Consider the following 15,000-nt stretch of genomic DNA (forward strand, 5'->3'; position numbering starts at 1 on the left):
TCTTAGCTAAACGGGTGGAAGATCCATCCAATTTGGTTATATCATGGACTCGAAAAACGGATCTGAATGTGACTGAAATGCACGATCTTCACAGGTATCACTTTTCACGATACCTAAACCTAAAAGGTGGAATAGCGATTTTCGAACCATTTCCTATAAGAGAATGGTTTCCATTACTTTGAGAAATGGATTCTATATCAAACTATAGCTATTGCATTAAAGAAGAAAAGAAACTAATAGAAGTCGAAGACGCGGAATGGTAGTGAATAGAGAAAAAGATTCTTCTGATTTTCTTGTTCCTGAAAATATTCGATCCATCTCCTAGACGCCGTAGAGAATTGAGAATTTTCATGTCTTTCAATTCTCGTACTCGTAATTGGAAAGTTACGGAAGGAGATCCATCATTTTGCAATGAAAACAACATAAAAAACTCTGGACAATTTCGAAATCAGACCAAGCGTCTTAATACATATGCAAAAAAATTCATTATTGGCCCACCATTGATTACAAGATTTAGCTTTTATGAATCGCTATTGGTTTGATACGAATAATGGCAGTCGTTTCAGTATGTTAAGGATACAGATGTATCCACAATTCATTTAGAGTTACTTAATAGCCTATTTCTTATACTATATCTCTATCCCGTGAAATTCTCGAGCCCAAAGATGGATGCATATGCTGTGTTTCATTTTGCTAAATGATATCAATTAAATGGTATATCAATTCTATAAATTGGATATAGCAATAAATAAATCAGCAAAATTCTTTTATTTTAGATAGAAGAAATGTTTCTTCTATCTAAAATAAAAGAATGTACCCTTCTATCCAAATCCAATTTGCATCGATAAAATAAATCCAAATTCCAGATTCCAGCAGTAGATGAATAATTGCAAATTTTTGTGTGTACGAGATTAGAATAACTTAAAAATAACTGACATAATTTTTTATTTTTCCTGATCAGAAAAATACATGAAAAAGAAAGGAGGTAGAAAAATTTGTTGATTTATGGTTAAAGAAGAAAAACAAGAAAACAGGGGTTCTGTTGAATTTCAAGTATTCAGTTTCACCAATAAGATACGGAGACTTGCTTCACATTTAGAATTACACAAAAAAGATTTTTCATCGGAAAGAGGTCTACGAAGACTTTTGGGAAAACGTCAACGTTTGCTGGCTTATTTGGCAAAGAAAAATAGAGTACGTTATAAGAAATTAATAAGTCAGTTGGATATTCGGGAGAAGTAATTTAATCGTTCTCATTTTTTTCTTATTTTATTAGTAGTCTTATAGTAGTCTTAGATTTTGCATTTTGATGAGCCTCGTTTTGAGGAATTCATGGAATAATCCATTTTCATGGAATAAAGAATAAGAACAAGGATATGAGTCTATCGCTTAAAAGAAAAGATCTCATGATAGTCAATATGGGCCCTCAACACCCATCAATGCATGGTGTTCTTCGACTGATTGTTACTCTCGATGGTGAAGATGTTATTGATTGCGAACCCATATTAGGGTATTTACACAGAGGAATGGAAAAAATCGCGGAAAACAGAAGTATTATACAATACTTGCCTTATGTAACACGATGGGATTATTTAGCTACTATGTTTACAGAAGCAATAACGGTAAATGCACCAGAATTCTTAGAGAATATTCAAATACCCAAAAGAGCCAGCTATATTAGAGTAATTATGTTAGAATTGAGCCGTATAGCTTCTCATTTGTTATGGCTTGGACCTTTTATGGCGGATCTCGGGGCACAGACTCCCTTTTTCTACATTTTTAGAGAGAGAGAATTGATATATGATCTATTTGAAGCTGCTACAGGTATGCGAATGATGCATAATTACTTTCGCATCGGAGGAGTCGCTGCCGATCTCCCTTATGGATGGATGGATAAATGTTTAGATTTCTGTGATTATTTTTTACAAGGAGTTGTTGAATATCAAGAACTTATTACACAGAATCCCATTTTTTTAGAACGAGTTGAAGGAGTCGGTTTTATTAGCGGAGAAGAAGCTGTAAATTGGGGCTTATCGGGACCAATGTTACGAGCTTCTGGAATACAATGGGATCTTCGTAAAATTGATCCTTATGAGTCTTACAATCAATTCGATTGGAAAGTCCAATGGCAAAAAGAAGGAGATTCGTTAGCTCGCTATTTAGTACGAGTCGGTGAAATGAGGGAATCCATAAAAATTATTCAACAGGCTGTAGAGAAAATTCCTGGAGGACCTTATGAGAATTTAGAAGCCCGACGCTTTAAGAAAGCAAAGAATCCCGAATGGAATGATTTTGAATATCGATTTCTTGGTAAAAAACCTTCGCCCAATTTTGAATTATCAAAGCAAGAGCTTTATGTAAGAGTAGAAGCTCCAAAAGGCGAATTAGGAATTTATCTGGTAGGAGATGATAGTCTTTTCCCCTGGAGATGGAAAATTCGTCCACCGGGTTTTATTAATTTGCAAATTCTTCCTCAGCTAGTTAAAAAAATGAAATTGGCTGATATCATGACAATATTAGGTAGTATAGATATCATTATGGGGGAAGTTGATCGTTGAAATGATAATAGATAGGGTAGAGGTAGAAACTATCAATTCTTTTTCGAAATCGGAATTATTTAAAGAAATCTACGGACTTATATGGATTCTACCCATTTTTGCCCTCCTACTGGGAATCACAATAGAAGTACTCGTAATTGTGTGGTTAGAAAGAGAAATATCCGCATCGATACAACAACGTATTGGTCCTGAATATGCTGGCCCCCTGGGACTGCTTCAAGCTATAGCAGATGGAACTAAACTACTTTTAAAAGAGGATATCCTCCCATCCCGAGGAGATATTCCTTTATTTAGCATTGGTCCCTCTATAGCAGTCATATCCATTTTATTAAGTTTTTTAGTTATCCCTTTAGGATATCGTTTTGTTTTAGCTGATCTTAGTATTGGTGTTTTTTTATGGATTGCGATTTCAAGTATTGCTCCTATTGGTCTTCTCATGGCAGGATATAGCTCAAATAATAAATATTCTTTTTCAGGCGGTCTACGAGCGGCTGCTCAATCTATTAGTTATGAAATACCATTAACTTTTTGTGTACTAGCAATATCTCTACGTGTGATTCGTTAAAATAGGATCTTTTTCCTCTAAAATACATTGAATGCTTATCTTCCTTTGCTTATTCTGTATTCGCGTTGGTAAGTTAAACTCGATAGCTATATGAGTGAAACAAAACAGCTTATTAATTTGTAGTAAAAGTAAAAAATCTCATTTCCTACGTACAAGAAAAAAGTTCAAGTAAACATAAGCAGTGTAAACTCTTTACCCCAAGGTTGAGATTGTTTGATTAGTCATCATATCTTGAAGCGGGCAAGAATAAAGGATTCGCGATATGGAATTCCATTACTAGAATATTTTGAGTTATTACTATAATTTAAACTTATAACCATAAGGCAATCCATCAAAAGTTAGTGAGGGATTAGGAACACTAAAGTACATACAGGATTAGTAATGAGAGAATCTAAATCATTAGACATTTTTCCTCATAAAAGGAATCATAATAAGGACTTGAAATTGGTGGAAATGATCAAGCAGTACTTTCTTCAGATTCCGGTCTAGAGTATGTTCCCATTCACTTGTTAAGGAAATGGCTATCAAGAACGAATTAACCCTTTATTCTTTTTTTTTAAGTATACCCCTCCCGGGGAAAGAAGAGTAGGACAAAAGATATGGAATACAATACAAAAAAGGATCTTTATTTATTCTTTCCTTCCTTTATCCCTATTCATACAGAATTCCTCATGAACTAATGCCAAATTCTTTCCATTTATTAATTGCTATAACGAGTGATTTATTCCAATATTAAGTTATTACCGAACAAAGCAAAATTATATTATATAAAGGATGAGATCAATTCGGAAGCGCTTTTTTGTTATTCTAGCAGACGTAATTGCTTTGGTCTAATTTTGGGCTTTCCAATCAATTTTATCTTATCTAATTCTATCTATGCCCAGAGGATGATACCGAAACGAAACAATCCTTTCCTTTTTTCTGATCATAGAGGAGCCGTATGAAGCTAAGGTTTCATGTACGGTTTTGGAATAGCGGTGGGAACTGTGATGTTATCATCGACTATGATTATCTAATAGTTCAAGTACAGTTGATATAGTTGAAGCACAGTCCAAATATGGTTTTTTTGGATGGAATCTTTGGCGTCAGCCTATAGGTTTTCTAGTTTTTCTAATTTCTTCTTTGGCAGAATGTGAAAGATTACCCTTTGATTTACCAGAAGCAGAAGAAGAATTAGTAGCAGGTTATCAAACCGAATATTCTGGTATTAAATATGGTTTATTTTATCTTGTTTCTTACCTAAATTTATTAGTTTCCTCTTTATTTGTAACTGTTCTATACTTAGGCGGGTGGAATTTCTCTATTCCCTATATATCCTTTTTTGGATTTTTCCAAATGAATAAAATAATTGGAATTTTGGAAATGGTAATAGGTATCTTTATTACATTAACTAAAGCTTATTTATTTCTCTTCATTTCTATCACAATAAGATGGACTTTACCCAGGATGAGAATGGATCAGTTATTAAATCTTGGATGGAAATTTCTTTTACCTATTTCTCTGGGCAATCTCTTATTAACAACTTCTTCCCAACTAGTTTCACTATAAATAAGAATACAATAACAGTAAGAATATTTTCAACACAAAAGTTCTCTCAAACAAGAGAAAGAAACATACCTTTTTCATATATAGATTTAGAATATGTTCCCTATGCTAACTGGGTTCATTAGTTATGGTCAACAAACAATACGCGCCGCAAGATACATTGGTCAAAGTTTCATAATTACCTTATCCCACACAAATCGTTTACCTATAACGATTCACTACCCTTATGAAAAATCAATTACATCGGAGCGTTTCCGGGGGCGAATACACTTTGAATTTGATAAATGCATTGCTTGTGAAGTATGTGTTCGCGTATGCCCGATAGATCTACCCCTTGTGGATTGGAGATTTGAAAAGGATATTAAAAGAAAACAATTGCTTAATTATAGTATTGATTTCGGAGTTTGTATATTTTGCGGTAACTGTGTTGAATACTGTCCCACAAATTGTTTATCAATGACTGAAGAATATGAACTTTCTACTTATGATCGTCATGAATTGAATTACAATCAAATTGCTTTGAGTCGGTTACCAATCTCCATAATGGGAGATTACACAATTCAAACAATTAGGAATTCGCCTCAAAGTAAAATAGACGAAGAAAAATCTTGGAATTCAAGAACGATTACAGATTACTAGGTATTAGGATTTTTTTATTAGAAAAATCCATTTTTACTAACTCTAACGAAAAAAGAATAACTACTGCTTAACAACTTATATGTATATACAAAAAAATATCCTAATACCTTTTTCCTTCCTTGAATCTTTTAGTTTTAGTCAGTTCATGAAAAATTTTATACTAGAAATTTCTTCTTATCCATAATGGATTTACCTGGACCAATACATGAGATTCTTGTGCTATTTGGGGGATTTGGTCTTCTACTAGGAGGTCTAGGAGTAGTATTACTTACCAACCCAATTTATTCTGCCTTTTCGCTGGGATTAGTTCTTGTTTGTATATCCTTATTCTATTTTTTATTAAATTCCTACTTTGTAGCTGTCGCACAACTTCTTATTTATGTGGGAGCCATAAATGTCTTGATCATATTTGCTGTAATGTTTGTAAACGGCTCAGAGTGGTCTAAAGATAAGAATTATTGGACTATTGGAGATGGGTTTACTTTACTCCTTTGTATAACTATTCCTTTTTCACTAATGACTACTATCCCAGATACGTCGTGGTATGGAATTCTTTGGACTACAAGATCAAACCAAATAGTAGAACAGGGTCTCATAAATAACGTTCAACAAATTGGGATTCATTTAGCAACCGATTTTTATCTTCCGTTTGAACTCATTTCCCTAATTCTTCTAGTTTCTTTAATAGGTGCAATTACTATGGCTCGACAATAAGAAATACTTAGAATGAGTCAAAATTCTTAGAATTTCAAATATAAAATAAATAACTAAAGAATCACAATTTTGATTTAGTAAAACCCATCTACTGCCAATACAACAAATACCTTCTTTTCTCTTTTGTTGCGTAATTGTTCTATTCTAATTAATTGAATCGGTTCAATTCTTGTCCTCATATTGAAATGAATCGAGATTGATAAGGAGTTAGTTAATGATGTTTGAGCATGTACTTTTTTTGAGTGTCTATTTATTTTCGATTGGTATCTATGGATTGATCACAAGCCGAAACATGGTTAGAGCTCTAATATGTCTTGAACTTATACTGAATTCAATTAATCTAAATCTCGTAACATTTTCTGATCTATTTGATAGTCGCCAATTAAAAGGAGACATTTTCGCAATTTTTGTTATAGCCCTTGCGGCTGCTGAAGCAGCTATTGGACTATCCATTCTTTCTTCCATCCATCGTAACAGGAAATCAACTCGTATCAATCAATCCAATTTTTTGAATAATTAGACATAGAATCCCCTAAACAAAGGGGCATATATAATAATAAGAAACATTAAGATGAATAGAAATCTAATCTTATTTTCTTATTAGTGTTTAATAATATCCTTTTTTTGAGTAGGTTATTTCAGAGTATTGTTTTTTACTTATTGAATATTGCATTTTTGCAATTCATTGATATTGCAATTTGAATATTGCAATAATTTATATTGAAAAGATGATAGCCAATTTATTGGCTAATTCGAATTAGTATGTAGAATTCGTATAATTATAACTGTTGAAGCCTTAAATTCAAGTCTCTTGGCTCTTTTCACGCTTTCTCACAAACAGATTACGAAATATATTGCATTATTTGTTAAAGTTTGGATAAACCATTGCTTCGTCTGGTGTCTACAATACATCTAATTTATATAGTACTAATTTCATTTTTACCAGATCGAAAATTTTTATGTTGAAAAGGAAAATTTAGAGATCCAATGTCACATTCTGTAAAAATTTATGATACATGTATAGGATGCACTCAATGTGTACGAGCTTGCCCAACAGATGTATTAGAAATGATACCTTGGGATGGATGTAAAGCCAAGCAAATTGCTTCCGCGCCGAGAACCGAAGATTGTGTGGGTTGTAAGAGATGCGAATCCGCCTGTCCAACGGATTTTTTAAGTGTCCGCGTTTATTTAGGGCCTGAAACAACCCGCAGCATGGCTCTATCTTATTGATACGTTACAAAAAACTCCACTTGAATCGTCTGATTCCTCTTTACCGAAGAAGCCTGTGCTCGAAATAATCGAGCATGGGCTTTTCTGGTCAAAACGTATCTTGTCTTTATTACTTTATCATGAGTTATTTTCCTTGGTTAACAATACTTGTTGTTTTGCCGATATTTGCAGGTTCATTAATTTTCTTTTTACCTCATAAAGGAAATAAAATCGTTAGGTGGTATACTATAGCTATTTGTTTATTAGAATTCCTTCTAATGACTTATGCATTCTGTTATCATTTCCAATTGGAGGATCCTTTAATCCAATTAAAGGAGGATTCTAAATGGATAGATGTTTTCGATTTCCACTGGAGATTGGGAATCGATGGACTTTCATTAGGATCTATTTTATTGACAGGATTTATCACTACTTTAGCTACTTTAGCGGCTTGGCCGGTTACTCGGAATTCGCAATTATTCTATTTCCTGATGCTAGCAATGTATAGCGGTCAAATAGGATTATTTTCTTCACGAGACCTTTTACTTTTTTTTATCATGTGGGAGTTAGAATTAATTCCTGTTTACTTACTTTTATCCATGTGGGGGGGAAAGAGGCGTCTGTATTCAGCTACCAAGTTTATTTTGTATACTGCAGGCGGTTCCATTTTTTTCTTAATTGGAGTTCTGGGTATGGGATTATATGGTTCCAATGAACCCGGATTAGATTTAGAAAGATTGATTAATCAATCATACCCTACAACATTGGAAATACTACTGTATTTTGGCTTCCTTATTGCTTATGCTGTCAAATTGCCGATTATACCTTTACATACGTGGTTACCAGATACCCATGGGGAAGCGCATTACAGTACATGTATGCTTTTAGCCGGAATTCTATTAAAGATGGGAGCATACGGATTGATTCGGGTCAATATGGAATTGTTACCGCATGCTCATTATCTATTTTCCCCTTGGTTGGTAATAATAGGAGCGGTGCAAATAATCTATGCAGCTTCAACTTCTCTTGGTCAACGAAATTTCAAAAAAAGAATAGCCTACTCCTCCGTATCTCACATGGGTTTCATAATTATAGGAATTGGTTCCATAACCAACATTGGACTAAATGGAGCTATTTTACAAATATTATCTCATGGATTTATCGGTGCTACACTTTTTTTCTTGGCGGGAACGGCTTGTGATAGAATGCGTCTTGTTTATCTCGAAGAACTGGGGGGAATATCTATCCCAATGCCAAAAATTTTTACCATGTTTAGTAGCTTTTCAATGGCTTCTCTTGCCTTGCCGGGAATGAGCGGTTTTGTTGCAGAATTAGTAGTATTTTTTGGACTAATTACTAGTCCTAAATTTATGTTAATGCCAAAAATGCTAATTACTTTTGTAATGGCAATAGGAATGATATTAACTCCTATTTATTTATTATCTATGTTACGCCAGATGTTCTATGGATACAAGCTATTTCATGTTCCAAACAAAAATTTTGTAGATTCTGGACCACGAGAACTCTTTCTTTTAATCTGTATCTTTTTACCAGTAATAGGAATTGGTATTTATCCAGATTTGGTTCTCTCGCTATCCGTTGATAGGGTAGAGGTTCTATTATCCAATTATTATACTAAATAGGATTTTCTTTTTTTAACCAGTCCGCTCTATATTCCAGAGTGGAAAAATAAAAAATTCAGAAAAAAGTAAAAAAGTCTAATTAGATCTATCTCGAATTTTTGAGAACCCCTTGAACGTCTTTTCAAAGGGTTCTCAAATCAAACTAAAAAGGAAAAAAACCGAAGGTTTTATGTTATGTAATTATTTAGATGGTAATGTAAATGAACCGTAACTATGTAAACCTATTCCTAACAGATTGATACCAAAATAGCAGATCCAAATTATAAGAAATCCTATCGAAGCTACAAGTGCGGAATTCGTACCCTTCCAATTTGGATTTTTTCTACTATGTAAATATATTGCAAATATGGTCCAGGTAATAAATGCCCAAGTTTCCTTAGGATCCCAATTCCAATAGGATCCCCATGCCTCATTAGCCCATACTGCTCCACAAAGAATACCCACGGTTAAAAGAGTAAACCCTAGACTAATGACACGATAACTCCAAGAATCCAAACGCTCAGTTAATTGATATTTGTAATAATTTGGAAATACGGGAAAAGAGGTGTTTTTTAAAGCACTTCTTTTTGCATATAAATATTCAATCTCACTAAAGAAAAATGTTTTAAGAAAAACATTTTTCTTTAGTGAAAAGAAATCGAAATTCTTTCGAAATCTAATGATTAGAAGAGCGGCGGATAATAAGGATCCACACAAAAGAGTTGCATAGCTTAGTAACATCATACTGACATGCATCATTAACCACTGAGATTGTAGAGCAGGTACTAGTATTGTGGATTGATGCATTTCAGTTAAAAGACCCGACGTGGCAAAGCCTTGCGTTAAAATAGTACTTGGCGTAGTTATTGTGCTTAAATCATTTTTCGAGTTCTGTATCTTAGGAATAGTATGAAGAATATACAGAGTCCATGAAAGGAAGATCAATGACTCATATAAATTACTTAATGGAAAATGTCCCGAAGAAACCCAACGAGAGACTAAAAATCCTGTTATAGAGAAAAAAGTAGCTATCATTCCTTTTTCTGACGAATCACGTAATCCCCTAAGTTCACGAACTAATAAGGTTATCAAATGAATCGTAATCACAATTGAAATGGTTGAGAAAGAGATATGAGTTAGTATATGTTCTAAAGTTGCAAATAGCATAACGATAAGGTCCCATTACAAAATTGGAAATTTCGAATTGAATCCATTTTCTAATTTATTGTATTCTTTTTCGAGAATGCCGCCACTCGGATTCGAACCGAGATGCTTGAGCACTGCTTCCTAAGAGCAGCGTGTCTACCAATTTCACCATGGCGGCTAATTTAAAATAATAGTTAACTTAAAAGAATAATAGTTATTTTATCGTGAATCGTCGAGACTGGGAGAAGCCATAGAATTTAGGAACATTAGAAGTTCATCATTAGAAGTTCATCATTAACTACAATGAAATGCATTTTGTATTTTAGAAAAATTGATAGAATGAAAGCCTTTACACTCTTATTAATATGATGTACCAGTCCTAAACCCATTTATATGGGAATTTTGGATAAGATTAGGTGGAGGTTGTAAGTCCTATTGCAAGAATAGTCTACTTTTTATAATAGAATCCTCGTTTTTATGAGAATTCTATTATAAAAAAAAGTTCTTTGATAGGAAAAGAATACTGAGGACACAATATACCAAAAACTTTTGTTCTATATAATGATAATGGAGGGATTCGTTCTAAGAATATTGTACCGAGGAATTCGACACATAAAAGTACATTTATTAATTAATCCGAATTATTCATTCATATTAAATAATTGGAATTTCTTTTGGATAGTTCAATTCAGATTATTTCAAAATCTTATTATTTGTTTGCTTGTTGCCCAGAAAAACCTTTTGGTTTTGGATGCTCGTTGCCCCTAGAAAATGATCTTGATTTTGCTAAAGAATAAGATTGTACTATGGAAAAATAAGTCTTTTTTTTCCAAAGATTTTTACGAATACGCTTTTTTGACATCGAAGTACGTTTTTTTGGAACTGCCATTCAAAAAGGGAATTACTTTTTTCTAGTTGTATGTGAAAGACATCTATTGCCACAAATCAATCCTTCTTTCTGTTTTTTCTTAGTATTTATACTTAGATACTGAAAGATACTGAAAGATACTTAAATTCTAAATTCTTCTTTAGTTCATTTTGTCTAATGTGGATAAGACAAGAGTTTTTTAAGATTTTCTATTTAAATCAATTTCTATATCAAATATACTCCATATATAAATATATGGTATGGGGGATAAGCCCTCATATAAGAGGGGGAGATAAAAAGAAGGTAAAATTCAATTCAAATAGTTAATTAAGTTCAGAAGGCTATTCCATAATTGAATTCCAATAAAAAAAAATACTTAGTCTCTTAAACAAGACATTCTAAAACTTAGAGAATTCTAGTCATTAGGATTTCCTTTTATATGAAATAAGCAATATTCGAGAATTTCCTATAAATATAGGTTTTCTTTGGAATTCAATCAATCAATTACGAAACAAGAGAGCTCTTTTATTTTAACAAAAAGAAATACAAAAATGATTAGAAAGTAAAATTATTCAATCTTTTTTTGTATTTTAATAAATATTTTTTTTTACTAATAACTAGATACCGAAATTCTTTGATTCACTTTTTGAATTTAAGTAACTAAACCCATTCTAAATTTTGGAATATTTTAATGAGAGAAATTAGAAAAATTCATAATTCCAGTATTTTTTATTTTTCTTATTTTGTTTTTTTAATTCCTTTAGAAAGAGATAAGAATAGGTTTGGTGAATCGGAAACAATTTTATTTTATAGAAAAATTGAACTATAAATTTAAACTAAAAATTGCTATTTCTTTTCTTATGGAACATACATATCAATATGCCTGGGTAATTCCTCTTCTCCCACTTCCAGTTATTATGTCAATGGGATTTGGACTTTTTCTTATTCCTACAGCAACAAAAAATCTTCGTCGGATATGGGCTTTTCCTAGTATTTTACTCTTAAGTATAGCTATGGTATTCTCACTTCACCTGTCTATTCAACAAATAAATGGAAGTTCTATCTATCAATATCTATGGTCTTGGACCATCAATAATGATTTTTCCTTAGAATTTGGATACTTGGTCGACCCCCTTACGTCTATTATGTTAATACTAATTACTACTGTAGGAATCTTAGTTCTTATTTATAGTGACGATTATATGTCTCACGATGAAGGATATTTGAGATTTTTTGTTTATATAAGTTTTTTTAATACTTCCATGTTAGGATTGGTTACTAGTTCCAATTTGATACAAATTTATTTTTTTTGGGAACTTGTCGGAATGTGTTCCTATTTATTGATAGGCTTTTGGTTTACGCGGCCAATTGCAGCGAGTGCTTGTCAAAAAGCTTTTGTAACTAATCGTGTAGGGGATTTTGGTCTGTTATTAGGAATTTTAGGTTTTTTTTGGATAACGGGTAGTTTGGAGTTTCGGGATTTGTTCAAAATAGCTAATAACTGGATTCCTAATAATGGGATTAATTCCTTACTTACTACTTTGTGTGCTTTTTTATTATTCCTTGGTGCAGTTGCAAAATCTGCACAATTTCCTCTTCACGTATGGTTACCTGATGCTATGGAAGGACCCACTCCTATTTCGGCTCTTATACACGCAGCAACTATGGTTGCTGCGGGGATTTTTCTTCTAGCTAGACTTCTTCCTCTTTTCATATCCCTACCCTGGATAATGAGTTTCATTTCTTTAATAGGTACAATAACACTCTTCTTAGGAGCCACTTTAGCTCTTGCTCAGAGAGATATTAAAAGAAGCTTAGCCTATTCTACAATGTCTCAATTGGGTTATATGATGTTAGCTCTAGGTATAGGTTCTTATCAAGCTGCTTTATTCCATTTGATCACTCATGCTTATTCGAAAGCTTTATTGTTCTTAGGATCCGGATCCGTTATTCATTCAATGGAACCTCTTGTTGGATATTCACCAGATAAAAGTCAGAATATGGTTCTTATGGGTGGTTTAAGAAAATACGTTCCAATTACAAGAACTACTTTTTTATGTGGTACACTTTCTCTTTGTGGTATTCCACCTCTTGCTTGCTTCTGGTCCAAAGATGAAATCCTTAGTAATAGTTGGTTGTATTCACCCTTTTTTGGAATAATAGCCTCTTTTACTGCAGGATTAACTGCATTTTATATGTTTCGGATATATTTACTTACTTTTGATGGGTATTTGCGTGTTCATTTTCAAAATTACAGTAGTACTAAAGAAGGTTCGTTGTATTCAATATCCTTATGGGGAAAAAGTATATCCAAAGGAGTCAATAGGGATTTTGTTTTATCAACAATGAAGAGTGGAGTTTCTTTTTTTTCACAAAATATACCAAAAATTCCTGCTAATACAAGAAATAAGATAGGATCCTTTAGTACTCCCTTTGGGGCTAAAAATACTTTTGTCTATCCTCATGAAACGGGAAATACTATGCTATTTCCTCTTCTTATATTACTACTTTTTACTTTGTTCATTGGATCCATAGGAATCCATTTTGATAATGGAGTAAAAGATAATAGAATATTGGAGTTAACCATATTATCAAAGTGGCTAACTCCTTCAATAAACTTGTTCCAGGAAAATTCTAATTCTTCCATAAATTCATATGAATTTCTCACTAATGCAATTTCTTCTGTAAGTTTAGCAATTTTTGGTCTATTCATAGCATATATCTTTTATGGATCTGCTTATTCTTTTTTTCAGAATTTGAATTTTCAAAATTCCCTTGTAAAAAAGAATCCAAAAAAGAGCTTTTTGGATGAAGTAAAAAAAAAGATATACAGCTGGTCATATAATCGTGGTTATATAGATTTTTTCTATACTAGGGTTTTTATCCTAGGTATAAGAAGATTAGCCGAACTAACGCATTTTTTTGATAAAGGTGTCATTGATGGAATTACCAATGGAGTAGGTCTTGCTGGTTTTTGTATAGGAGAAGAAATCAAATATGTAGGGGGAGGGCGAATATCGTCTTATCTATTCTTTTTTTTATGTTATGTATCCTTGTTCTTATTCTTTATTCCATGAAAATGGATTATTCCATGAATTCCTCAAAACGAGGCTCATCAAAATGCAAAATCTAAGACTACTATAAGACTACTAATAAAATAAGAAAAAAATGAGAACGATTAAATTACTTCTCCCGAATATCCAACTGACTTATTAATTTCTTATAACGTACTCTATTTTTCTTTGCCAAATAAGCCAGCAAACGTTGACGTTTTCCCAAAAGTCTTCGTAGACCTCTTTCCGATGAAAAATCTTTTTTGTGTAATTCTAAATGTGAAGCAAGTCTCCGTATCTTATTGGTGAAACTGAATACTTGAAATTCAACAGAACCCCTGTTTTCTTGTTTTTCTTCTTTAACCATAAATCAACAAATTTTTCTACCTCCTTTCTTTTTCATGTATTTTTCTGATCAGGAAAAATAAAAAATTATGTCAGTTATTTTTAAGTTATTCTAATCTCGTACACACAAAAATTTGCAATTATTCATCTACTGCTGGAATCTGGAATTTGGATTTATTTTATCGATGCAAATTGGATTTGGATAGAAGGGTACATTCTTTTATTTTAGATAGAAGAAACATTTCTTCTATCTAAAATAAAAGAATTTTGCTGATTTATTTATTGCTATATCCAATTTATAGAATTGATATACCATTTAATTGATATCATTTAGCAAAATGAAACACAGCATATGCATCCATCTTTGGGCTCGAGAATTTCACGGGATAGAGATATAGTATAAGAAATAGGCTATTAAGTAACTCTAAATGAATTGTGGATACATCTGTATCCTTAACATACTGAAACGACTGCCATTATTCGTATCAAACCAATAGCGATTCATAAAAGCTAAATCTTGTAATCAATGGTGGGCCAATAATGAATTTTTTTGCATATGTATTAAGACGCTTGGTCTGATTTCGAAATTGTCCAGAGTTTTTTATGTTGTTTTCATTGCAAAATGATGGATCTCCTTCCGTAACTTTCCAATTACGAGTACGAGAATTGAAAGACATGAAAATTCTCAATTCTCTACGGCGTCTAGGAGATGGATCGAATATTTTCAGGAACA

At 32.6% G+C, this 15,000-nt stretch overlaps 1 non-coding gene across 1 annotated transcript; it reads right to left on the reverse strand.

Annotated features, from left to right (window-relative positions):
• Nucleotides 1-10,099: 10,099 nt before the first annotated feature.
• Nucleotides 10,100-10,179, reverse strand: TRNAL-UAG (transfer RNA leucine (anticodon UAG)). Its single transcript has one exon. It is a non-coding gene; the product is annotated as a tRNA-Leu (tRNA).
• Nucleotides 10,180-15,000: the final 4,821 nt, after the last annotated feature.

The sequence above is a fragment of the Zea mays genome, unplaced genomic scaffold (genome assembly GCF_902167145.1).
Source record: "Zea mays cultivar B73 unplaced genomic scaffold, Zm-B73-REFERENCE-NAM-5.0 scaffold_100, whole genome shotgun sequence".
Classification (NCBI taxonomy): domain Eukaryota; kingdom Viridiplantae; phylum Streptophyta; class Magnoliopsida; order Poales; family Poaceae; genus Zea; species Zea mays.